Raw genomic sequence first — 25127 nt, 5'->3', positions numbered from 1 at the left:
TTGTGAAGGGGCGATCTTGTCTCCTGAACCTGATTGACTTCTTCGAATCAGTCTCCAGATCTGTGGACGAGGGTAAGACGGTCCACACAGCCTATTCGGACCTTGCCAAGGCCTTCAACACCATCCCCCACTCTGGAATCATAGATAAACTTACTAAGCTGGGCATAAATCTCTACATCACTCCATGGGTTGCCAGCTGGCTTACTGATGGAACCCAGACTGTAAATGTGTCCGACTCCAAATCCAGCTCCAGACAAGTGACAAGTGGAGTACCTCAGGGTTCAGTCCTGGGACCGCTCTTGTTTGGCATCTACTTCTCTGAAGTACAGGCCAGCACGAAGGGACTCTGGCTAACAACGTTCACAGATGACTGCAAACTGGGAGACATTATTGAATCCCCAAATGATGTGGATATCTACAAAAGGGCCTTACAGAAACAGATGCTTGGTGCCAGAGCCATGGGCTAAAGCTTAATGCCAAAAAATGTATTGTTATCCCCTTTGGGAAAAATCATGTACGTCTGAATTACCACATAGGTGGCAGTACACTAAACACCGAAAGTAAGATGAGAGACTTAGGGACACAGGTGGACAGTGGTCTCACCTTCAATAACCACATCGCCACAACAGTCAGGAAATCCTTCAATGTGACTCACCTCATCACTAAGGGCTTTTCATCCAGAAAAAAGGAGGTCATTGTCCCACTGTACTCATCCCTCATTAGACCCATTATAGAGTATAATACCACGTTTGGTATGTACCTCACAAGACATCTGCAACAGCTGGAAAGGCCACAGAAATACTTCACTAAAAGAATCACAGGCCTAAAGCAGATGCCATATGCTGACCGTCTAAAAAACTCCAGCTGTACTCTGTGCAACATTTTCTACTCAGAGGCGATCTCTGCTTAACATACAAGGCTATGTCAAACCCTGAGATGTTGGACATGCTCCACTTAAAGAAATCCCAATCTCTAAGAGCCACATGCTCCAGGGATCTAAACCTTGTCATTACAATGAACACAACATGCTGGAGGGATAGGATCCTAACCCAGAGACTCCCCATACTCTGGAATAGACTGCCCATACATGTCAAGCAGAGTGCCTCCTTGGCCCTCTTCAAAAGGAACCTTGACGATTGGATGGGAGATAGGAAATTCACCCCAGGGATCACTTCAGTTGCCCTGCTAGACAGGGGTCCAGAGAAGTAAATATTGTGGGAAGAAATATCTGGGGAATTGTTTGGCTAGGCTTGTATAGGCCCTTGGGCTGATAGCCTAGTACCAACCTACTGAAAGGTCAAGCAGGATTTTCTGACCATCCTCAAATAATCTTTTTTGCTGCTACATACTTTGTTGTTTCATTACACTTAGTTGTATCTGTACTACCCTGGGACTAAACAGCTTGCATACTTTCAGTATTGTATGTCCATCAGTAGCTGATCCTCTTGACATCTTTGCAATTCCAAACATGTAAGTCTAGTAGAACGATTATAAATTTTGTTATATAATTTAAAATGACAGACAATATATTTTTTGTTACTTTGTGAGAAAACACTAATGATATGACTCAGATTATATAGTTAGTATGTAAGGGTTGGGAGGGTGACCTAATGGTTAATGTGTTTGCCTTACAAACACAAGGTGCAGGGTTTGAGTCTCACAAGGGATAATTGGCTAGGCTTACAATGGCTCGCAAGGGCAGTTAGCTTAGTAATAACCTATGAATTTAAGACTGAAAAAACATTATATGTATGAATGTCATGAACCAAACACCTAAATACAGATAACCTAAATGGCTATATAGCACTACTAGTGTTATATAGCAATATAGGACCATATCTCTGAAACCATTTGAAATAGTCTAGCAGAGTTCTCAGATGTTACGACAATGAGCTACAGCCTACAGAATGCATTTGCTGGTGAGTGCAGGCATAAGCAATAAGTTATCTTCACATGACATACTTCACTTATTTTTTTCTAAAGTATCACAAACTACATTTCATCTGTTGGAAAGTGTACAACCTAGACATACAGGGACAGATTCCAAAACACATTGGCATTGCATAACATGCCTGACTGAGCTGTTATGCCATGCCCAATTCCAAAAGAAAGGGATCTGCCAATCTTTATTCACCGTATGCTAATGGAGAATGGTGGAGTTCTATGTCCATTACCAACACGGGAATCAGGAGTTCCATGCACAATGAATGTGACACTGTGCAAGGTCACAACAATGGTGAAGCCTATTAAAATGAATGGACTTTTCGGCGTGATGAAAGCTTCACATGTATAGAGAAAAAGGTACTGCATGAAGTACCAAATGGAAAGCTGGACCATCTGCAGTACCTAGTTCTGCATACAGCTGAAGCTGTACTAATGTTATCTTGAGCTGACAGGGCTGTCTGCAACTTTGCACATGCACAGTACTGGATATTTTGAACTGTTCAGTAACTTCTTCAGGGGACAGCTTGTTTCACTTTATTTGTAAAAAGAGACATTATTCCCTGGTGGTATAGTGGACATATACACATGCCCCTCCCTTGGATGTAGTAAATGCAGAAATTGCAGTTTTCCTCACTGTCATGCCTGCAGTTGCCTGTACATCCTACATATGAAACGTTGGTAGTTCTCAACAACCTTGTGTCAGAGTAGCTCTGTCAGAGTAGCTCCACCTGTAATGATACTGATACTGCAGGCAGAATTCCCTGCCTGCAATACCAATTCTCTCATACAGATGGAGATTGTCTGCCTGAGAACGTCCCCCACCTAGTCCTTGGGCAGCTTCACACTACATACAAGCAAGTTAATGCAGTTCATTAGTACAGAATGCTTCTAAATCACATTATTTTGCCTAGCCATAGGGGTAAACTTTTGAATTTAATGTCTCAGATATAGTTTACTTTATTTATTGCTGACTGGGATAGTCTGACTGGGTATGATGGCCCCTTTTCTACAGAGGCCTGAGGAGAAAAGCTCTGCATTACAATACAGTATATAAGAATAATTATAGACAAAACAGCAAACTAAACATGAAAAAAGCAACATAAATTAAGCTTTATCACAGTGTAGTAAGTAGCAATACTCGCACTGTGTGTGTGTGTGTGTGTGTGTGTGTGTGTGTGTGTATATGTATATATATATATATATATATATATATATATATATATATGTATATATGTGTGTGTGTATATATATATATATATATATATATATATATATATATCTATATATATATATATATGTATATATATATCTTCCTGTCCTCTGCATCTTGCTCTGTCACACCAACCACCTGCATGTCCTGTCTTACCACATCCATAAACCTTATCTTAGGCCTTCCTCTTTTCCTCTTACCTGGATGATCCATCCTTAGCATCCTTCTCCCAGTATACCCAGCATCCCTCCTCAGCACATATCCAAACCAATGCAATCTCGCCTCTCTGGCTTTGTCTTCAAACTATCCAACCTGAGATGACCCTTTAATACTAATTTCTATTCCTGTCCATCCTCGTCACAACCAATGTAAAACTTAGCACCTTTATGTCTGACATCTCCACATCTGACTCCTCGTCTTTTCGTCAGTCCCATCATCTCCAACCCATATAACATGGCTGGTCTCACTGCCATCTTAATGACCTTCCCTTTCACTCTTACTGGTACCCGTCTGTCACAAATCACTCCTGACTCTCTTCTTCACCCACTCCACCCTGCCTGCACTCTTCTTCACGTCTCTTCCACACTCACCATTACTCTAAACTGTTGATCCCAAGTGTTTAAACTCATCCACCTTCACCCTCTCTACTCACTGTATCCTCACCATTCCTCTGTCCTCCCTCTCATTCACACACACATACTCTCTGTTAGTTCTGCTGACCTTCCTTCCTCCCCCCTTTAGAGAGTATCTCCACCTTTCCAGGGTCTCCTCAACTTATTCTCTACTCTCACTACAAATCATGTCATCTGCAAACATTATAATCCATGGGGACTCCTGCCTGATCTCGTCTGTAAACCTGTCCATCACCATTGCAAATAAGAAAGGGCTCAGATCTGATCCTTGATATAAGCCCACCTCCACCATGAACGCATCTGTCACTCCTACCGCAGATCTCACCACTGTCACACTGCCCTCGTACATATCCTGTACCACTCTTACATGCTTCTCTGCCACTTCCCATTTCTTCATGCAATACCACAACTCCTCTCTAGGCACCTTGTCATATGCTTTCTCTAAGTCTAGAAAGACACAAAGAAACTCCTTCTGACCTTCTCTGTACTTCTCCATCAACAATCTCAGAGCAAACATTGCATCTGTAGTGCTTTTTCTCAGCATGAAACCATACTGCTGCTCACTAAACATCACGTCCCTTCTTAACCTAGCTTCCACTATGCATTCCCATAACTTCATGCTGTGGCTGATCAACTGTATCCCTCTGTAGTTACTACAACACTGAACATGACCCATATTCTTAAAAATCAGTACCAATACACTTCTTCTCCACTAATCAGGCATCCTCTCACTTTCCAAGATTTTGTTAAATAATCTGGTTAAAAAAAAACACTGCCATCATTCCTAAACACCTCCATGCTTCCACAGTTATGTCATCTGGACCAACAGCCTTTCCATTCATCATCCTCTTCATAGCTGTCCTTACTTACTCCTTGCTAATCCTTTGCACTTCCTGATTCACTATCCCCACATCAGCCAACCTTCTCTCTGTCTCATGCTCTTCATTCATCAGCTCCTCAAAGTACTCTTTTTCAACTGCTCAACACACTCTTCTTGCTTGTGAGTCCATTTCCCTCATTATCCTTTATCACCTTTACCTGCTGCACATCTTTTCCAGCTTGGTCCCTCTGTTTAGCCAATCAGTAGAGGTCCTTTTCTCCCTCCTTACCATCCAACCTTTTACACATCTCACCATATGCCTTAGCCTTCGCCATCTCTCTCTTCATCATATGCCTCATCACCTTAAACTCCTGTCTACTTTCTTCACCTCTCTGACAACCTCTTCCTCTATATACTCTCCTGCACTTCCTCATTCCACCACTAGGTCTCCTTGTTCTCCTTCCTCTATATACTCTCTTGCACTTCTGCATTCCACCACCAGGTCTCCTTGTTCTCCTTCCTCTATATACTCTCCTGCAGTTCCTCATTCCATCACCAGGTCCCCTTGTTCTCCTTCCTCTCTATACTCTCCTGTAGTTCCTCATTCCACCACCAGGTCTCCTTGCTCTCCTTCCTCTACATACTCTCCTGTACTTCCTCATTCCACCACCAGGTCTCCTTGTTCTCCTTCCTCTATATACTCTCTTGCACTTCTGCATTCCACCACCAGGTCTCCTTGTTCTCCTTCCTCTATATACTCTCCTGCAGTTCCTCATTCCACCACCAGGTCTCCTTGTTCTCCTTCCTCTATATACTCTCCTGCACTTCCTCATTCCACCACCAGGTCTCCTTGTTCTCCTTCCTCTATATACTCTCCTGCAGTTCCTCATTCCACCACCAGGTCTCCTTGTTCTCCTTCCTCTGTATACTCTCCTGCATTTCCGCATTCCACCACCAGATCCCCTTGTTCATAGGTTCATACTAGGCTATCTGCCCTAGGGCATTTATAAGCCTAGCCAGAGTGTGTTTGGCTTTCGCCACCCATTTTAAATTAATTTTGCTATGCCCTTTTTCAAGGTTAGTATACTGTGCCTCTGTCTAACAGTGACACAGAAGTGATACCCGGGGTAAACCTACAATCTCCCATCCACTCATCAAGATTCCTCTTGAAGAGAGTCAATGAGGGACTCTGCCTAACCTGGACTGGGATTTTATTCCAGAGTGAAGGGAGCCTCTGGGTTATGAATCTGTCCCTCCAGCATGTCCTATTTATTTCAGTGCTGAGGTTCAAGTCTCTCGAGCGCGTAACTCGATGGGATTTGGATTTTCTGAGGTGCAGCATGTCCATTAATTCTGGGTTGGACATGGCTTTGCACGTCAGGCACAGATCGCCTCTGAGCAGGTGGTACGCCACTGAGTAGAGCTGGAGTTTCTTTAACCGGGCAGCATATGGCGTCTGTATGAGCCCTTTGATCCTCTTGGTGAGGTACTTTTGGGGTCTTTCCAGTTGCTGCAGGTGTCTGGTAAGGTACATCCCAAAAGGGGCATTGTACTCAATTATGGGCCTGATGAGGGATGAGTAAAGAGGCACGATGACCTCTCCTGATCTAGATGTGAATCCCTTCATGATTAGGTGGGCTATATAAAATGTTCTTCTAACCACTTTGGCCACGTGGTTGTCAAATGAGAGATTGCTATCAACTTGGGTCCCTAGGTCCCTAATTACTTCTTCTGTACTTAATGGATTACCACCTATGTGGTAATTTGTGGGCACTTTGTTTTTGCCAAAGGGGATGACTATACACTTTTTGGCGTTTAGCTTGAGGCCATGGCTCTGGCACCAGTTGTCTGTTTCTATGAGGCCCTTTTGGAGGATGCTTGTGTCGGCTGGAGAGTCGATTATGGCGCCCAGTTTGCAGTCATCTGCGAACTTGGTCAGCCACAGTCCTTCCGTGTTGGCCTGTACCTCTGAGAAATATATACCGAACAAGAGAGGTCCCAGGACTGAGCCTTGTGGGATGCCAATTGTAACTGGTTTGGAGTCTGACATGGCTCCAGCAATTCTAACCATGTGGGTTATGTCCTTGAGCCAGTTTGCAACCCATCTAGTGACATAGGGGTTTATATTTAAGCTGATGAGCTTATCTACAATGCCCAAGTGGGGTATTGTATCGAAGGCTTTTGCGAGCTCCAGGTAGGCTATGTGGAACACCTTCCCCTCGTCAATGGCCTTGGTGACTGTTTCAAAGAAATCGACCAGGTTTAAGAGGCAGGATCTGACCTTAACAAAGCCGAACTGGGTAGGATCCAGTGTCTGTAGGTCCCCAATATCTTTATTTATGAGGTCCATGATGATCCTTTCCATAGCTTTGCAGACCAAGCTAGTCAGGCTTATGGGGCGATAGTTTCCAGGATCCGTTGAGGCACCACCTTTGTGGAGAGGGACCACTGTTGCTGTACGCCACTCTTTGGGTACATATCCTGTAGTAAGGCTGAGATTGAACAGTAGTTTTATGTTTGGGTTTAGCTCTTCTTGGAGTTCATGTAGGACGCAGCCCGGGACACCGTCTGGTCCCATTGATGCTGTGTTTTTTGCTTTGGAGAGGGCGGCTCTTACCTGAGCAGCTGAGATGTCAGGGGGGCAGCACTCTGCTGGGATAGATATTTGCCCTTTTGGTGGGGAAGGGGAGAAGTTTGCGCTGAACCTGTCAGCTAGGATGTTGGCAATGTCTGTGGGTTCGGTGTATTTTTTGTCATTTTGGACTAATTCTGAGCATATCTGGGAATTCCCACTCTGGTTCCTAACATAACTAAAGAAAGCCTTGTGATTATCCTTAGTGTCCTGTGCAATTTTTCTCTCGAAGCTGGCCTTAGACGATTTTATGAGTGCCCGTAGTTTTTTGCTAATACTGATCAGAGATGCCTTCCCTTTTTGGGATTTTGCTCTATCATGTAGTAGCTTCCTCCTTCTATTGTATAGTTTGTTTATGGCTGGGGTCCACCAGACAGGACGTCTGCCTTTGGAGGATTGAGTCTTGGTTTTATTTGGGATTGCAAGATCCATGCATTCCTGAAGGTGTTCATAGAATGCGTTTATAAAGGATTCTGCAGTCTGGGCCGTATTTTCCACAGGCCCGGGGGCTTTGAAGGATTCCACCTCAGTTTTGAGGAGTGTGAAATTTGCTTTAGAGAAGTTTTTCACTGTAGTTTTCTGGGCAGGATGTGGGGTCGGGATGTGAATATCCAGTGAGATTAGCTTATGGTCTGATCTTACCAGTGAGGGATACACTTCTGGTCTGGAGCATAGAGTCCCCATGTTGGTGATGATCAGGTCCAGTATGTTTTCCCCTCTTGTGGGAGTGGTAACAAGTTGTTCCATAGCATTTGAGTTTATAAATTCTAGGAACCTTTGGGCTAGGGTGTTGGAGCTACAGTAATGCTCCCAGTCTATGTTTGGGTAGTTGAAGTCGCCCAATATAGTGGTATATGGAGAGACCTTCATATTTTCCAGTGTTCTCAGGAAGGCCGAGTGGGGTTCCAGGTTTTGGGAGGGTGGTCTGTAGCAGGCTATAAACTGGAAGGCAGTTTTACCCACTGTTAGTTGCACATGGATAGTCTCTGATGCTTCGTGCTGTGCCACCAACCTGGAGGTGTGGGTATCTTTGACAAATATTGATACTCCCCCTCCTTTTGTGGTTTGGTCCAAGTTTTGGGGCCGAAAAGCATGGTATGAGGTATAACCTGGTAGTGCTGGGGTGCTCTCGGGAGCTTTGAACCAGGTTTCTGTTACTGCACAGATATCGATGTTCTCCATGCTAAGGAGAGTTTAGAGTGCGTGCATCTTGAGGTTTAGACTTCTGGCGTTGAGTAGCATTACTCTTAGTTTCTTATCCCTTGTGATACCTATGGATGTGGGTTTGTCTTTTGAGCCTTGCCTAAAAAAGGCACGATGGGGGTAGCAAGAGCCTTTGCCAATATCCGAAAGCCCAGGGGTGACAGGTGCAAGCCGTCCCTAGCGAAGCATCGTGGCTTGTCGAGCATGTCATCCCAGGCTGATAGGCATTGGATCCCCTTTGAATGACACCAATACTTAAGCCAATTGTTGAAATTGATCATCTTGTCTTCATATTGTGGCATCATTCTTGGTGAGGGTAAGATGCTACTCAAGGTCAGGGTCATACCGGCCTGAGCTACATGCTCAGAGAGCTCCTCTATGTCTCTTTTCATGTAGTCCAGGGAGGTACGTCTCAGGTCATTCACACCAGCATGGACAATGACTTGAGTCATAGTTGTACTTGCCTTGGAGTGACCTGAGTGCTTGTGTTATGTGGCGGATCCTAGCGCCCGACAGGCAGCTCGCCGTGACCTTCTCCTTGTTCAGCCTGTTGAGCAGGACGTCAGTGTGCCTGACGATAGAGTAACCTATTACAAGTGTATCAGGTGTGTTGTTTAGCCTTAAGGGCTGTGACTGTTCGGCACTCTGGCTTTGTGAGCTATATGTTGCACGTGTTTTGTTTTGGGGTAGCGGTTGCTTGGGTGTCTGCTTTGGAGGTCTCTGCTGCTTAGGCAGATTTTTATTTAGAGCCTCCGAGTATGTTTTTGTGTGTTTATGTGTTTGGTTTGCTGTCGTGGTAGGTCTATGTGAGACTGGAATTGTAGTGAGTGTGGTTTCCTTCTCCTCCTGACTGGTTATGCCAGTCCTGAGTTGAGAGAGCTTAGCCTCCAGTTTGGCTATATGGTTGCATCTCTCACATGTGTTGGAATTTGTTGGGAGGAGGAGAGGGTTGTCTGTGTACATGAGGCAGTTGTAACATTGCCTCAAGATTCCCAAATTCACCAGCTGGACCGGAGAGGAGATTGACAACTGACCTTTGGACATGCTAGAATAGTATTGGGAATTCCTTTATAATTGAAAAAAGGGCCAATGGGGAACAAGGTACTCAAGGGGAGTTTGTGAGGGTGTAGTGCTTTTAATTTTTTAGTGCTGACTTAGTGAGCAAGTGCCAGGTAACTTAAATGCAATGTGTTACAGGTAACTTAAATGCAAAAACGACAAACAGTAACTTTCTTTCAAGTGAAACAAGGAAATAAGTACAGTAAGCAATGCAGATATCACTAGGGCTCCACAGAAGCGCGGAAAAGCCGCGTTTTAGGTGAAATTAACGTTTCAGGGAAATAAGCAAACAAACAAGCATACAAACAAAGCTAGATTCAGCAGGCCTGGATCTAGTCTATGCTACAGCAAACAAGGTGTACCAATTTCAGTAAGAAACAGTTCAAATATGCAGGCACTATAAGCCTGTAACCAGAAATTCCCAGCTCAGAAGGGCAGAGTCCAGCCTCTCCTCCCACAAGAGTGCAGACCACGAACCTTCTTAATGTAAAATAACTGGCCTGAAGCCGAAGTGCTTAAACCAGAACTAATACACTTTTAGAATAACAGACACTGAGCCCTCAATCAGCAGTTCACAACTTAGAAGGATGTAAGCTACCTGTCCTGCCACTACAGTGCAGGCCACAAACCTTCTTAATGTAAAACAACTGGTCTGAAGCCCAAGTGCTTAAACTAAAAGGCTTAGAATGAGTTACACCAAGCAGTAATAAATACAATTGAGTACTTTTAAGATGATGCAAAAGCAAAATAAAGTAGGAAGAAACACAGATACAGTAAAAGCAGATATTTTTTTTTTTTAAGTGGAAAGAGAGAAAGGAAAGAGAAAAAGGAGTAGCAGAAACTAAGCTGATTGGCCTTCTCAAATGGTCTCCCTGTACTGGAATGAGGTAATGACACTAGACTGTCCCAGATCAAATTTACACTAGGGTCGGGCAACTGCAAAGCCACCAACTATAAAAACACTATACCAACAGGGAGGGTTGGAAATAAACTGCAGAAATGTTTCTCACACCTGAAAAGCAGCAGTGAGCCTTTAAATTAAAGTTTTAAACAGCTAAAGGAGCCTCTGGAAAAAAAGAGTTTAACTGCAACAAGTTATTACAAACAAACAACCCAACAGATGCTTAATAAAAGTGGACAATTTCCAGTTAATACCTCACACACAGTGAAACTAGCTAGAAAAATACACAGTACACAAAGTGATATAAATAACAAAGAAATAAAGAACAAAATAAACAAAAAACATGATACTTAATGTTATATATTATAGCTCCGAGTTTCCTCAGTGTCCTTCCTTCGATCAAGCTCAGTGTGAAATGGCAGAACACTCACAAATGAACTTCTTAGCTAACAGAAAGTTGAAACCTGAGACAGTTTTTAAGAAAGAAATCTCAAAAGAACCAATGAGGTGCTTAGTCTAAGCTGTAGTCCAGGTGACCTCAGTCAGCCAATGACCTCAAACAATTCTCTCTCACTGAAATGCCTAATGGCCTTGGCTAAACCAAGATGTCCCTGAATATGTGCTCAGACACACAGCCTCCACAAACACTAGGCCCAAATACAAGCCTGAATATGGAAATGCTACAAATATCCCCACTACTTAGAACAAACCGCAGGAGTGTTTCTCACACCTGAAAAGCAGCAGTGAGCCTTTAAATGAAAGTTTTAAACAGCTAAAGGAGCCTCTAGAAAAAAGAGTTTAACTGCAACAAGTTATTGCAAATAAACAACCCAATAGATGCTTAATAAAAGTGGACAATTTCCAGTTAATACCTCACACACAGTGAAACTAGCTAGAAAAATACACAGTACACAAAGTGCTATAAATAACAAAGAAATAAAGAACAAAATAAACAAAAAACAGGATACTTAATGTTATATATTATAGCTCCGAGTTTCCTCAGTGTCCTTCCTTCGATCAAGCTCACTGTTCTCCTTCCTCTGTCCAGATGACACACCAAGCACCTTTGTAGCAGTCTTCCTTACCACCTCTGCTGTGGCTGACCAGCTGTCTGGTAACTCTTCACTGTCACCCAGTGCCTGTCTTAACTCTTCCCTGAGCTCCACCTTACAGTTATTCTTTTTCAGCTTCCACCATTTGATCCTTGGCACTGCCTTCACTCTCCTCCTCTCCTTCTTGATCACCAACATCATCCTACACACCACCACCTATGCTGCCTAACTATGCTCTGCCCTGTCACTACTTTGCAGTCTCCAATCCCCTTCAGACTGGCCCTCCTGCATAGGATATAATCCACATGTGTGCATGCTCCTCCCTCTTCTTAAAATATGTACTCAACACATCCATCCTTTTCGTAAAATCCACTACCATCTGACCTTCTGCCTTCCTCTCCTTAACACCATACCTACCCATCACCTCCTCATCCATTTTTTTCCCTTTACCACCATGTCCACTGATATCCACTCCAATCACCACTCTCTCACCCTTGGATACACTCTCCACCACTTCATCCAACTTGCTCCAAAATTTTTCTTTGTCATCCATCGCACACCCAACTTGCAGAGCATATGCACTAACAACATTCATCATCACACAATCAATTTCCAGCGTCATAAACATCACTCTATATGACACTCCTTTCACCTCCAAAACATTCTTGATATACTGTTCCTTCAAGATAACCCCTACCCCATTTCTCCCCCCATCCACAGCATGGTAGAACAATATGAACCCACCTCCGATACACCTGGCCTTACTACACTTCCATCTGGTCTCTTGCACACACAATATATCAACCTTCCTTCTCTCCATCATATCAGCTAGCTCTCTCCCTTTACCAGTCATACTGGAAATATTCAAAGTTCCTACACTCACTTCCACACTCCTAACTTTCCTCCTCTCCTTCTGCCTCCAGGCATGTTTTCCCCCTCTTCTTCTCCTTTGGCCAACAGCATCCCATTTTCTACCGGCACCCTGTTGGCTAACAGTACTGGAGGCGGTCGTTGCTAACCTGGACCTTGACCAGTCTGGTACAGAAATCTGTATTGTTGTCCACATATTTGACCTGGCAATAATATTACACTGGATCCCTTTCCTGGCGTAACCCTCCCAATTTATCTGGGCTTGGAACCGGCAAGAAGAAATAGACTGGCTTGTGCATCCCCTAACCCCATGTAGAAAAATGGGAAAAAGGGGGCTGATGATGATGATCTGCAGCCCCCAGTGGCTGGTTTTATATGTGTGTGTTTGGGGGGGGGGGCATTTTTGATAAAAAATATTCCTAACAGTGCAGTGCTATTTTACTTTCCGTGTTTGCAACTAAGATACAATGGGGGAAAAAACATATGTTGGAGTTCAAGGGTGACATTTTCTTTTCAGTGCTACAGAACAGTACATCCGCAATTAAGTAGCAGTTACTTGTTTCTATTTGACTTGTAATGTTGGGACAGGCTAACAAATTTATATTTCCATTATGGCTATTAACCACAGTATTATCTATAAAAAAATAACTCTTATATTATATAAAACGTTACTTGGGTCAATTTCCTGATCATGCAGTACGATTCTGCTTTCTGTATTGCAGGGGAATGGCCAATGTTAATTTAAGAATACAATGCTTTAATAAAATAAAAGTAAAACTTAACTGTCTGATCTGTTTTTCTTATAAATTCTTTGAGTACCTCTTGTGTGATATGCATTATTTATCCTTATTATGGCAATGATTTTACCCAGATGTCTGTAACTTTCAGGGTCATTGTCCCTGGTTCTTTCCCCTGGAAGCTAAGACGTATGGATGTATCTAGTTTTCAAGTGCTTTTGTACTTCTTTTCCAGGTCTGCAGGTTGAGTTGCCTGCATAACAGGGCTTAACTGTTAGGAATACATGTCTTGTAACCAGTGCAGTGATGCAGCATACCACAGTGTTGTGCTGTTAAGGTTCATAGGTTCATAGGTGGGTACTAGGCTATCTGCCCGAAGGCATTTATAAGCCTAGCCAGAATGTGTTGGCTTTCACCACCCCCTTAGATTAGTTCCCTGTGCCTCTGTCCAGCAGAGCCACTGAAGTGATCCCCCAGGTAAACTTTCGGTTTAGCATCCACTCATCAAGGTTTCTTTTGAATTGTGTTAGCGAGGAGCTCTGCCTAATGTAGATTGGGATCTTGTTCCAAAGCATGGGAAGTCTCTGGGACAGGACTCTGTCCCTCCAGCACGTCCTATTTATTGTTGTTTTGAGGTTTAGATCCCTAGAGCGTGTGGCTCGAGGGGATAAGGTTTTCTTTAGGTGGAGCATGTCCATCAATTCTGGGTTGGACATGGCCTTGTATGTCAGGCAGAGATCACCTCTGAGTGGGCGGTATGCAACCGACTACAACTGGAGTTTCTTCAGTCGAGCTGCATACGGCATCTGTTTGAGGCCATTGATCCTCTTGGTGAGGTACTTCTGTGGTCTTTCCAGCTGTTGCAGGTGTCTTGTAAGGTACATCCCAAATGGGGCGTTGTACTCTAAGATGGGTCTGATGAGTGATGAGTAGAGGGGCACAATGACCTCTTTTGATCTGGATATGAACCCTTTTGTGATTAGGTGGGCCACATAGAAGGATTTTTTTAACCACTTTGGCAATGTGATTATCAAAAGTGAGATTACTATCTACTTGGGTCCCCAGAACCCTTATTACGTCTTCCGTATTTAGGGGACTACCACCTATGTGGTAGTTTGTGGGTACTTTGTTTTTTTCAATGGGGATGACTATGCACTTTTTGGCATTTAGCTTGAGGCCATGATTTTGACACCAGGTATCCGTCTCAGTGAGACCCTTTTGGAGAATGTCTGTGTCAGACGGAGATTCAATTATAGCCCCTAGTTTGCAGTGGTCTGCGAACTTGGTCAGCCATAGTCTTCCTGTGCTTGCCTGTACCTCTGAGAAGTATATGTCGAACAGGAGGGGTCCTAGGACTGAGTCCTGGGGAAAGCCACTTGTAATCAGTTTAGACTCAGACCTAGCTCCTGCAACTCTCACCATGTGGGTTCTGTCCGTGAGCCAGTTGGCAACCCATCTTGTGATGTAGGGGTTTACGTTTAGGCTGGTGAGCTTGTCTACAATACCAGAATGGGGAATGGTGTTGAAGGCCTTAGCGAGGTCTAGGTAGGCTGTGTGTATCACCTTTCCCTCGTCTATAGCCTTGGTAACTGCCTCAAAGAAGTCCACCAGGTTTAGTAGGCATGATCTGCCCTTAACAAAGCCAAACTGGGTAGGGTCCAGTGTTTGGAGGTTCCCAATGTCTCTGTTAATGAGTTCCATGATGATGCGCTCCATAGCCTTGCAGACCAAGCTAGTCAGGCTTACAGGGTGATAGTTCCCGGGCTCTGTTGTGGCTCTACCTTTGTGGAGCGGAATAACCGTTGCTGTGCGCCACTCTTCGGGTATGTAGCCTGTGGAGAGGCTGAGTTTGAACAGTGTGTTTAGGTGAGGGGTTAGTTCGTCTTTGAGCTCATGTAGGACACAGCCTGGGACACTGTCCAGTCCCATTGATGCTGTGTTTTTGGCTTTGGAGAGGGCTGTCAACCTGAGTATCTGTGATTTTAGTGACTCTACATTCTTCTGGTATGGTTATGGGCCCTTTTGGGGGTGAGAGGGGGGTGAAGTTTGCACTGAACCTGTCTGCCAGGATGTTGGCGATATCAGCCGGTTCAGTGTATTTTGCGCCATTCTACACTAACTCCGAGCAGATCTGAGCATTGCCACTTAGATTCTTGACATAACTAAAGAATGCCTTGTGGTTATCTTTGGAGTCCTTGACAATTTTTCTTTCAAAGCTCACCTTTGATCATTTTATGAGGGATCGTAGTTTCTTGCTGATACTAATCAGGGACGTCTTCCCTTCTTGGGATTTTACTCTTTTATGTACTAGTTTCCTCCTTCTGTTGTATAGCTTGTTTATGACAGGAGTCCACCAGACTAGTTTCCTTTTCTTGGAGGAGTGAGTCTTGGTTTTGCTTGGGATAGCATGATCCATGCATTCTTGTAGCTGCCCGTAAAATACATTAGTAAAGGATTTTGCAGCTTGCACAGTGTTATCCTTCAGCATGGGGGCTTTAAAATTTTCCACCTCGGTCTTAAGTAACGTGAAGTTTGCTTTTGAAAAGTTTTTCAAGGTGGCTTTCTTGTGTGGGGGTGGGGGCGGAATATGGATATCCAAAGTGATTTGTTTATGGTCAGATCTAACTAGCGAGGGGTTGACCTCTGGTGTGGAACACCGGTCGCTCATGTTGGTGATGACCAGGTCCAATATGTTGTCACCTCTAGTAGGAGTGTTTACCAGTTGAACTAGGGTGTTTCAGTTTATAAATTCTAGGAAAAGTTGGGCAAGGGAGTTAGTACTTGAGTAGTTCTCCCAGTTAATGCTTGGGTAATTGAAATCACCCAATATTAGGGTGTTTGGTAGGACCTTTATGTTTCCCAGTGTTTCCAGAAACGCGGAATGGGGGTCCTGGGACATGGTGGGTGATCTGTAGCAAGCTACAATTTGAATTGCAGTTTTGCCCATTGTTAGTTGCATGTGGATGATCTCTGAAACATCGTGCTGTGCCAGTAACCTGGAGGTGTGGGTATCCTTGATGAATATGGATACGCCTCCACCTTTTATATTTCGGTTTAGGTTCTGTAGCCGAAATGTATGGTATGAGTTGTAGCCTGGTAGTGCTGGGGTGCTCTCTGGAGCCTTAAACCAGGTTTCTGTTACTGCACATATATCGATTTTCTCCATACTGAGGAGTGCCTCGAATGCGTGCATTCTGAGGTTTAGACTTCTGGCACTGAGTAGCATTACCCTCAGTTTTTTGTTACTTGTGCTATTTATGGCGGTGGGTTTGTCTTTTGAGCCTTGCCTAAAAAAGGCACTATGGGGGGGTGGCAAGAGCCTTGGCAAGTATTCGAAAGCCTAAGGGTGACAGGTGCAAGCCATCTCTAGCGAAGCAGCGAGGCTTGTCGAGCATGTCATCCCAGGTGGACAGACACTGGATCCCCTTTGAATGACACCAGAAACTTAGCCAATTGCTTGAAATCAAGAATTTTTTTCTTTATACCGTGGTATCATTCTTGGTGAGGGCAGGATGCTACTCAGGGTCAGGGTCATACCAGTCTGGGCTACGTGATCAGAGAGCTCTTCCATGTCTCTTTTCATGTAGTCCAGGGAGGTATGGCTCAGGTCATTCACACCAACATGGACAATGACAGAGTCATATTTGTACTTGTTCTGGAGTTACCTGAGTGCTTGTGTTATGTGGCGGATCCTGGCACCCGACAGGCAGCTAACAGTAACCTTCTCCTTATTCAGCCTAGTCAGTGGGATGTCAGTATGCCTGACTATAGAGTCACCTATTACTAGTATGTTGGGTATGTTATTTTGCCTTATGGGCTGTGATTGCATGGCACACTGGTTTTGTGAAGTATGTGTTTCATGGTTTGTGTTGGGGGGTGGAGGTTGCTTGGATGTTTGCTTTGGAGATCTCTGTTGGTTTTACAGATTTTTATTCAGAGCCTCCGGGTATGTTTCCATATATTTATGTGTGTTTTTTGCCGGTGCTGGTTTAATGGGTCTATGTATGACTGGTGGTGTGATGCAAGTATTTCCCTTCTTCTCGTGATTGTCTGATCCAGTCTTGGGTTGAGAGAGCTTAGCCTCTAGTTTGGCTGTACAACTGCATCTCTCGCATAAGCACTGGGAATTGCTGAGGAGAGGGGTGTCAGACAGAAGTAGCCACTGTTACTTCTGCTGTTAGTTATGGAAAGGTATCCAAGCATTGGGAAGGAAGTGGTGAATGAGAGTGGAGAGTGTGCATATGTAAACAACAAAATTTATCCTAAAAAAAAAAAAAAAAAATGGAAGGGGAGACAGGCATACATAATACTGTATGCGAGTTTCTGAAAGGACTTGGGTTTGGTGTAACACACCATGCTGAGTATTTCATGCTGCTCCATGTCCTAGTCTTAAATCTAGGACTTCAACAATACCCCTTCTGCATATTCCAATGCGACTGCTGCAGCATTAAGCTCAGTTCTCCCTTGCTTTGCTGAAAAAAATAAATTCTGTCAACTGTATAAGGGTACCAGTGTATAACCCTGAAGCAATGTTGAAGCCTATTGGCTTCAATGGACTGTGGCACCAAAATAGAAACCCATGTATGTGAGACTTGGTATTGCTGGAAGTAGCTGGTGGGAAGCCAGACTGCCTGCAGGTTCCACATATATATGCAGTTATAATGCACTGTTTTGGAGCTGTGGGGAAAGCTGAGGACTGCGCATATACTCGGTTGGAACATACATGAGCCATCTCTGAATGTTGATAGGTATGGTTCAAACATACTTAAGTGCAAAAAAATACAGTTTATCCCCCTAGTATATCAGGGGCCCCGCACTCCTGTCCTCTGTATTTGGTGGGAAGAATTAAGGTACGACAGTCTTGCTAACTGTCATGCCTGTATTCTCCGATCTGCCCTACAAGTAGACAGTTGTGCAGGACAACCTTGTGGCTGTGCAGATGCACCTAGGTAGCTCTGGTTCTACAAGAAGGCACCATGCCTGCAATATCAAAGCTTCAGATGAGTAGACCAGGACTCAAATGATGTCAAACCTGTTGTTCTATTCTGATTTAAGTTAATTACAATACTAATTAAAATGTCCTTGATTTTGGACTTTTGTCCCTCCATTATTTTTGGCTACGTCCCTGAAAATGTTGAGAGTTTTTGTAGAGTATACCTTCCCTTATAACGGTGTAGCTAGGCATACTCAGTGTACCCAAATTAGTACATTTTTTTCTGAACATCTCTTGGAAACTTCAATACTCAAAAATTTCAGAATGTTTATAACTGTGTCAACAAATATTTACAATATAGAGGTACAGTAAGAACGCCTGTATTAAAGGAATACACCTCTGAAATATTTTTTTTACTAGTATAAAAGCTAACATTTGAAAATTACATATGCCCTTCCTATATGTCTGGGAGTAGTAACTTTTTGTGGGTTGAGTATATTTTTAAAATGAAAGGTGGGTGATGGGGACAATAACATTAGGTTTGAGTACAAAATGTAAGTTTCTGTCTACACCCTTGATCTTTTAGAATCTCTTTAGGTACCGTGGCACAGCGGTCCTCGCAGCCATTCAGTACCTCGAGCTTGGTAGGTACCAAATGGGGGAACCCTCTCGGTATGGATGGGGGAAAGGGCAAGCAAGGTGGGAGTGATGAGGACAAGATGGTGGGGGCTCTCTGTTCTGTTACTCGGATTTTATTTATGTATTTGATCCATGTTCTGTAAAAGATACAAAATGACAGAATGAACAGGAGACACAAGTGGGAAAGACCACTATATAGCCAGGTAGTGAATAGAAGTGCTGTACAAAAAGGAGGACTGATGTCAAGTTATGCGGTTTCAACCATTACAGTTTAGGTAAACCACTAGATAATTAGCCTGCAGGTTTTAACACGCCTAGCTAGTAACAAGACAGTAAGCAAAGGTAAGGCTCAAACCTTGTGCTTTGTGTCTGTAAGGCAAACCCTAACCATAATGCAAACTCTCGGCATAAGAAGAATGCTCTGCGCTTTACTATAAATCATTTGCTATTACCTATGCCATAGCTCTCAACCAATCGGTGATAAATCCCAGCAGAATGAGGGTAGGGTTACCATCTGTCCCACTTTGCGAGGGACAGTCCCTCTGGGCATTTGTGTCCTGCAAAAAAATGATAAAATGGCAAATGTCCTGAGATTTTAGGACAAACATATTTCCTATATTTTATGTAATAGTTACATAAACGTTATTCTGTTTCTGAAACACCTAAATGTTATAAGAAACAGAATAAGCAACTAAAATGCTACAAGAATGAGCATTTATTTAGGCAAAAAAGTGAAGTTCTGTCCTTTGTACTGGCTGTGGGGATGTTTTGCCTTGCAAAATCTGACGTTTGTACAAAAAAATGTCCCACTTTGGGCATTTGAAAAGGTGGCAACCCTAAATGAGGGGCACATCAAGAAGTAAACAGGGGCAATCAGGGACACTTTTAAAACATTAGTACTATTAACTTGAGATACTGTCAGAACAAGACAATGTGAATTGAAGGGTATTACTTCAGTTATTGTCATTATTTATTAAGTATAACTGACCACCTTTTCAAAGATCACCAATTTGAGTCAAAATCAGGGGCGTCCCTAAAAATCGGGGACAGTTGACAAGTTATCTGCATGCAAATACACCCCACGCGGCTGTCAATCTCTTATCTCCAACTTCAAGCCAGGACAAATATCAAAAATAATAAGGGATAATAATGGCTCTCATGTTAGGGTCGCTTGAAATTCTAGTATTTGCTGACTTACAAAATTGATAGAACAGTGTATCCTGGGTTAACATGCTGCACTTTCTGAAGTAAAATACATTTATATAAACGAGTCCCATTTTCGGTCGCGACTAAAACCATGAACGATTGAAAGATCTCTGTCAGTCGAATCCTACAGTGCTGGGTTCCATTTTACCAACAACGGCTGCAAAATCTAGTGTGTGTTCCGTAAATTCGGACTATATAACCGGTAATTGTATTTCCAAACTTTAAACCGACGTTTTACGAATTATCCTCCACCCCCCTTAGTCATCATCCGAACGTGCACGCGTGACGCAACTCTCTCCAAAGTTGTTTTAGTGGCCGCGTGATATATAATTAGCGCCTGCGCTCAGGCCCTTCTTTATATAAAATTTTCTTTTGTAGAGAGACATAGCCAGCCACGAACCCGCCCACCTTCGTCTTACACGGTTTGAAGCGGGTCTTAATTTACATACCCATGATGCAATACTAAATGCATTACTAATTATCCGAAAAATATTTAGTTAAATAAGAGTTTTACGGTATAACAGATTACGATTTTTAAAACTGCTAAGAAGTCAGTTACAAGCTTTTTAAACTTGTTAATTTTAATACTTAGCTAGGAGTTTAATGACATTTTCATAGCTATGTTTCTTGTGCAAGAGGGCGGCTTCAGTGACCGTTGTTTCAATTGAGCCGTAGGAAATTAGAAATTTTTGTTGGCCTGTTTGTCAGGCTTATTTATTATGGTTGGTAAAAATATACGTTTATACTTTTTTTTAATGTTGACTATTTTCTGTTCTATATTTATATGAGCCTGTTCTCTACTTTGGAATTTCTTTGTATGTCACTAAGGGGATATCTACTTCCTGTGGCTGGCGCTCTATCGTTTTGTTCGTAGTCAAGTAGATACACTTCTGTAGGTGCTTACTGATAATAACTCCACCTAATATTCCCGACGTACACACAGAATTCCTGTGCCCTGCTCATACCTCTCAACTTCTTAATTCAACAAATCTGGACAAAGCCCAACAAAATGGGGGTCGTAGGTTGGTACTAGGCTATCTGCCCAAAGGCATATATTAGCCCAGCCAGCCAGTAGTTCATTAGACCCTTGTACTAGCAGCTAGTACCCTTGGCCCCTATCTAGTAGTGCTGTCGGTGTGATCCCCGGTGTGAACTTTCTGTTACCCATCCACTCATCAAGGTTCCTCTTGAAGAGTGATAGTGAGGGGCTCTGTCGTATGTAGATCCAGACCATGTTCCATAGTAAGGGAATTCTCTGCGAAGGGAATCTATCCCTCCAGCATGTTCTATTCATTGTTGTGTTGAGGTTTATATCCCTAGAGCGTGTAGCTCGAGTAGATTTGGTTTTGCTAAGATGGAGTATGTTCAACAATTCTGGGTTGGACATGGCTCTGTATGTTAGACAGAGATCGCCTCTGAGAAAGCGGTATGCAACAGAGAACAGTCAGCTTTTTCAATCATGCTGCATAGGGCAACTGTTTGAGACCAGTAATCCTCTTGATTAGGTACCTTTGTGGTCTCTCCAGCTGCTGGAGATGTCTAGCCAGGTACATTCCAATTGGTGCATTGTACTCAATAATGGGTCTGATGAGGGAAGAGTAGAGGGGCACCATTACATCCTTAGATCTTGATGCGAACCCTTTCGTGATCAGATGGGTCACATAGAAGGATTTTCTAACCACTTTGGCAACATGGTTATCAAAGGAAAGCTGACTATCTACTTGGGTCCCTAGATCCCTTATTTCTTCTTCAGATTTCAGGGAATTACCTCCTATGTTGTAGTTTGCGGGTACTCTGTTTTTTCCAAAGGGGATTACTACGCATTTTTTTGCATTTAGCTTGAGACCATGGCTTTGACACCATGCATCAGTCTCATTTAGGCCCTTCTGGAGGATCTCCATGTCAGCCGGAGACACTATTATAGCACCCAGTTTGCAGTCATCCGCAAACTTAGTCAGCCACAGCCCTTCCGTGCTTGCCTGTACTTCTGAGAAATATATGCCAAACAGGAGGGGCCCCAGGACAGAGCCCTGAGGCACACCACTTGTTACTGGTCTGGATGCCTGAGAGCCAGTTTGCGATCCATCTTGTGACGTAAGGGTTTATGCCCAGGCTGGTGAGCTTATCAATAATACATGAATGGGGAATGGTGTCAAATGCTTTAGCAAGGTCAAGGTAAGCCGTGTGTACCTCATTTCCCTTATCTATAGCCTGAGTAACCGTCTCAAAGAAATCCACCAGGTTCTGGAGGCATGATCTGCCCTTGACGAAGCCGAACTGTGTGGGCTTTATAACTTAAAACGTTGTTAGAGTAATAGGATTTGTGTTACCATGTATTTTCTGAAGAATATGAAGTCTGAAAAATCAAACACGTAATTATTTAATGACTGTAATTCTGAGACCATCCCAGTGATTTGTCCAAAAAAAAACAATTTTTAAGAGGAACAATCCAAAAATTTGAGGCAAAAATCTGGACATTATGTGAAAATCTGTACAGTTGAGAGGTATGGTTCCTATCTGGGATCTGTGGCCCTCACTTCTCTGGTACATTACATGATAAAGCTTACAATCTCATAAGAAGTATACATAGCAAGGAAATTAATTGCAGAAAATGCACGTAAACATTTGCATTTTCTTTTCCCACGATAGATAGGCTACGTTTTAGTAGTAAGCTTTAGTTACAGGTACTGTTCTGCTTCTTATGTTCATAGGTAGGTACTAGGCTATCGGCCCAAGGGCCTAAGTACGCCTAACCAAACCAAATCGCACGCAAGGTGGACCTAGTGCACGGTTCAAACCAAAAGTCACAAATAAACCAAAAACGAGCCAGCACAAAGGGGAAAAGTGCCCAAATGTTCTTTATTAGTGGCAACATTCAACCCATATATTGCAAACTGGTTTCGGCTGTATTGTTAGCCTTCTTCAGTGCAAAAAGAGAAAATATAGTGTTAACAGCACATCCTGGTAATTGCTTTTATATCCCATCATTTAAAGGTGTATATACACCAAAAAAACCTCTATACACCTATTTGAAAATCCAATGTTTAGACTATGAGCTTGTCTTTATCTAAAAAGAATGCAGTCAGTCTTAGCAAATATACAAATGCATGAAGTCATACGCTGACAAAAACGATTTCATTTCATTTAAGCCAGGTTTGAATAGAGCTCCTAACCTGGTGATCCATGAGGATTCCATATTGTTTAATCTGTCATGCCAGCCTACTTTAAGGTTTCTATGCATATCAATTTTATCAATAATAGTAAATTTAAATTGTGCAGTTTGGTGAGTCATGGTGTGTTTATATAAAGCATTAGAGATTTTATGATTTCTAATGGCGCTGAAATGTTCACTTATCCTGTGTCTCAGTGGTCTGGATGTTTGGCCTACATAAAAGGAGGAACATGTACAAGTGACCAGATAAATCACCCACTCCTTGCTGCAGTTACCAAAAATTCTTATCTGGTATACCTTAGAGATGTTACCACTAGAAAATTCTTTGGTCTTGAAAATGTATCTGCAAGCGCTACAGTGACCACATGGAAAGCATCCTATCAAAGGATCACCAAATAGAGTTGTCTGAATAGATATAGGTGGCTTGTATCTTTTGTAATGTGTAAAGTGAGACTGAGTGGTTCTACCTCTACAGTATGAAAAAGCACATCTATCAGGTAATATCTCATTCAAATGTTCATGAGCCCTCAAAATATCCCAATGGTTATTGATAATGTCCCTGAACAAGGGCGTATTGCTACCAAATGTAGTGACAAACCTGATGGGCTGAGATGTTGTTTCTTTATCTACATCTTGTGAATGTTTGTATTGTAATAGTGTAGATCGGGGCACATCTTTGATCTGATTAATAGTTTGGGTAATACAATGTTTCTGATACCCTCTGCTTATGAGCCTGTTAGACAGGTCCTGTTCATATTCTAGATGGGATTCTTGAGACGAACATATACATTTCATACATAAGAATTGAGATTTAGGGATGTTGTTAATGATGTGGCGAGGATGATAACTGGATGCATGTAAAAGTGTGTTGTATTGTGAAAATTTCTTATGTACACGGGTCACCAATGTGTGGTCAGCCTGTCGAGAGACTATCACATCCAAAAATACAATTTCTTGATATTGTATGTTTAAAGTAAACTGAATGTCCCATGGGTTGTTGTTCAAATATTTTACAAAATCATGTACTCGTATGCTATCACCCCGCCACACCATCCAACAATCATCTAAGTATCTTCTCCAGATATCCAGATGTTCCATATAAGAATTGTTGTAAGAATCATATATGAATTGTTAGTCCAGAAATAAAAATGAAAATTGCTAGCATTCACTGGGTAAAACCACTGTGGTGTAAAATGAATAAATGTACATAAAAAGAAAAAATATATACACCATCAGAGGGAAAACACAGCTGCAACTCGATGAGGACAAATACTCAGCCAGTCAAAGAAATAAAAATCCACTATTTATTCCAGCACAAAAACAGGTAAGCGCTTTCGCATTGGAGCTTCATCAGACCTTTACAAACAGTAGACCTAACCTATCTTTTATACAAAACCATCTCATCTAATAAATCAATTAAATAATCAACGCTTAAAGTCACAGTAAAGAGATAAAGAGTAATAAAGAACAAAATTAAAAATAAGGACGTTACACAATGCATCCTTACAATCTACATTCTAAAAATCACTTTAAACCAAAATACATTCACAAACTGTAAACTCAACAGAAAAAACTAAGAATAAAAACATCAAAGACTTAATTTACAAAGTCTTCTTTTCTTCAAAACTGGCTTAATAGAAGCCCTTTCATTAAGGCCACTGCCTCGATCTGCTCTTAATAGAACAATCCACCTTGTTTCCTTATACTCAGTATAAGCAATAATATCCCCTTCTCTGATGCTAGGTGTAACAGTTTCAATCACCTGAAATTTAAACGTATGAGTGCACCCAAACTCAGTGGCATGCTTAGCAAGTGCATTATGTGGGGACCCCTTCCTAATGTGATAGAGATGTTCCCTCATTCTATCACGCAGGGGTCTGTTGGTTTTCCCAACATAAAATGCACTGCATGCCACACACTGAGCCAGGTAAACCACATGCGAGGTCATACAATTGTTAACCCCTCTAAAATAAAAATCCCTACCAAGATCAGGGTGATGAAAAACACCAGATGAGTCAATATAACCACAAAAATTACACGAGTCACACGCTACCGTGGAACCACGGTGAAACCTATCAACATTATTGTGTGTCCCAGAACATAGTAACCTCTTCAGG

This window comes from Protopterus annectens, chromosome 10.part0, assembly GCF_019279795.1.
Source record: "Protopterus annectens isolate FY-2018-M chromosome 10.part0, PAN1.0, whole genome shotgun sequence".
Classification (NCBI taxonomy): Eukaryota; Metazoa; Chordata; order Ceratodontiformes; family Protopteridae; genus Protopterus; species Protopterus annectens.
The sequence above is the reverse complement of the archived record's forward strand: the minus strand, read 5'-3'. Positions refer to the sequence as shown.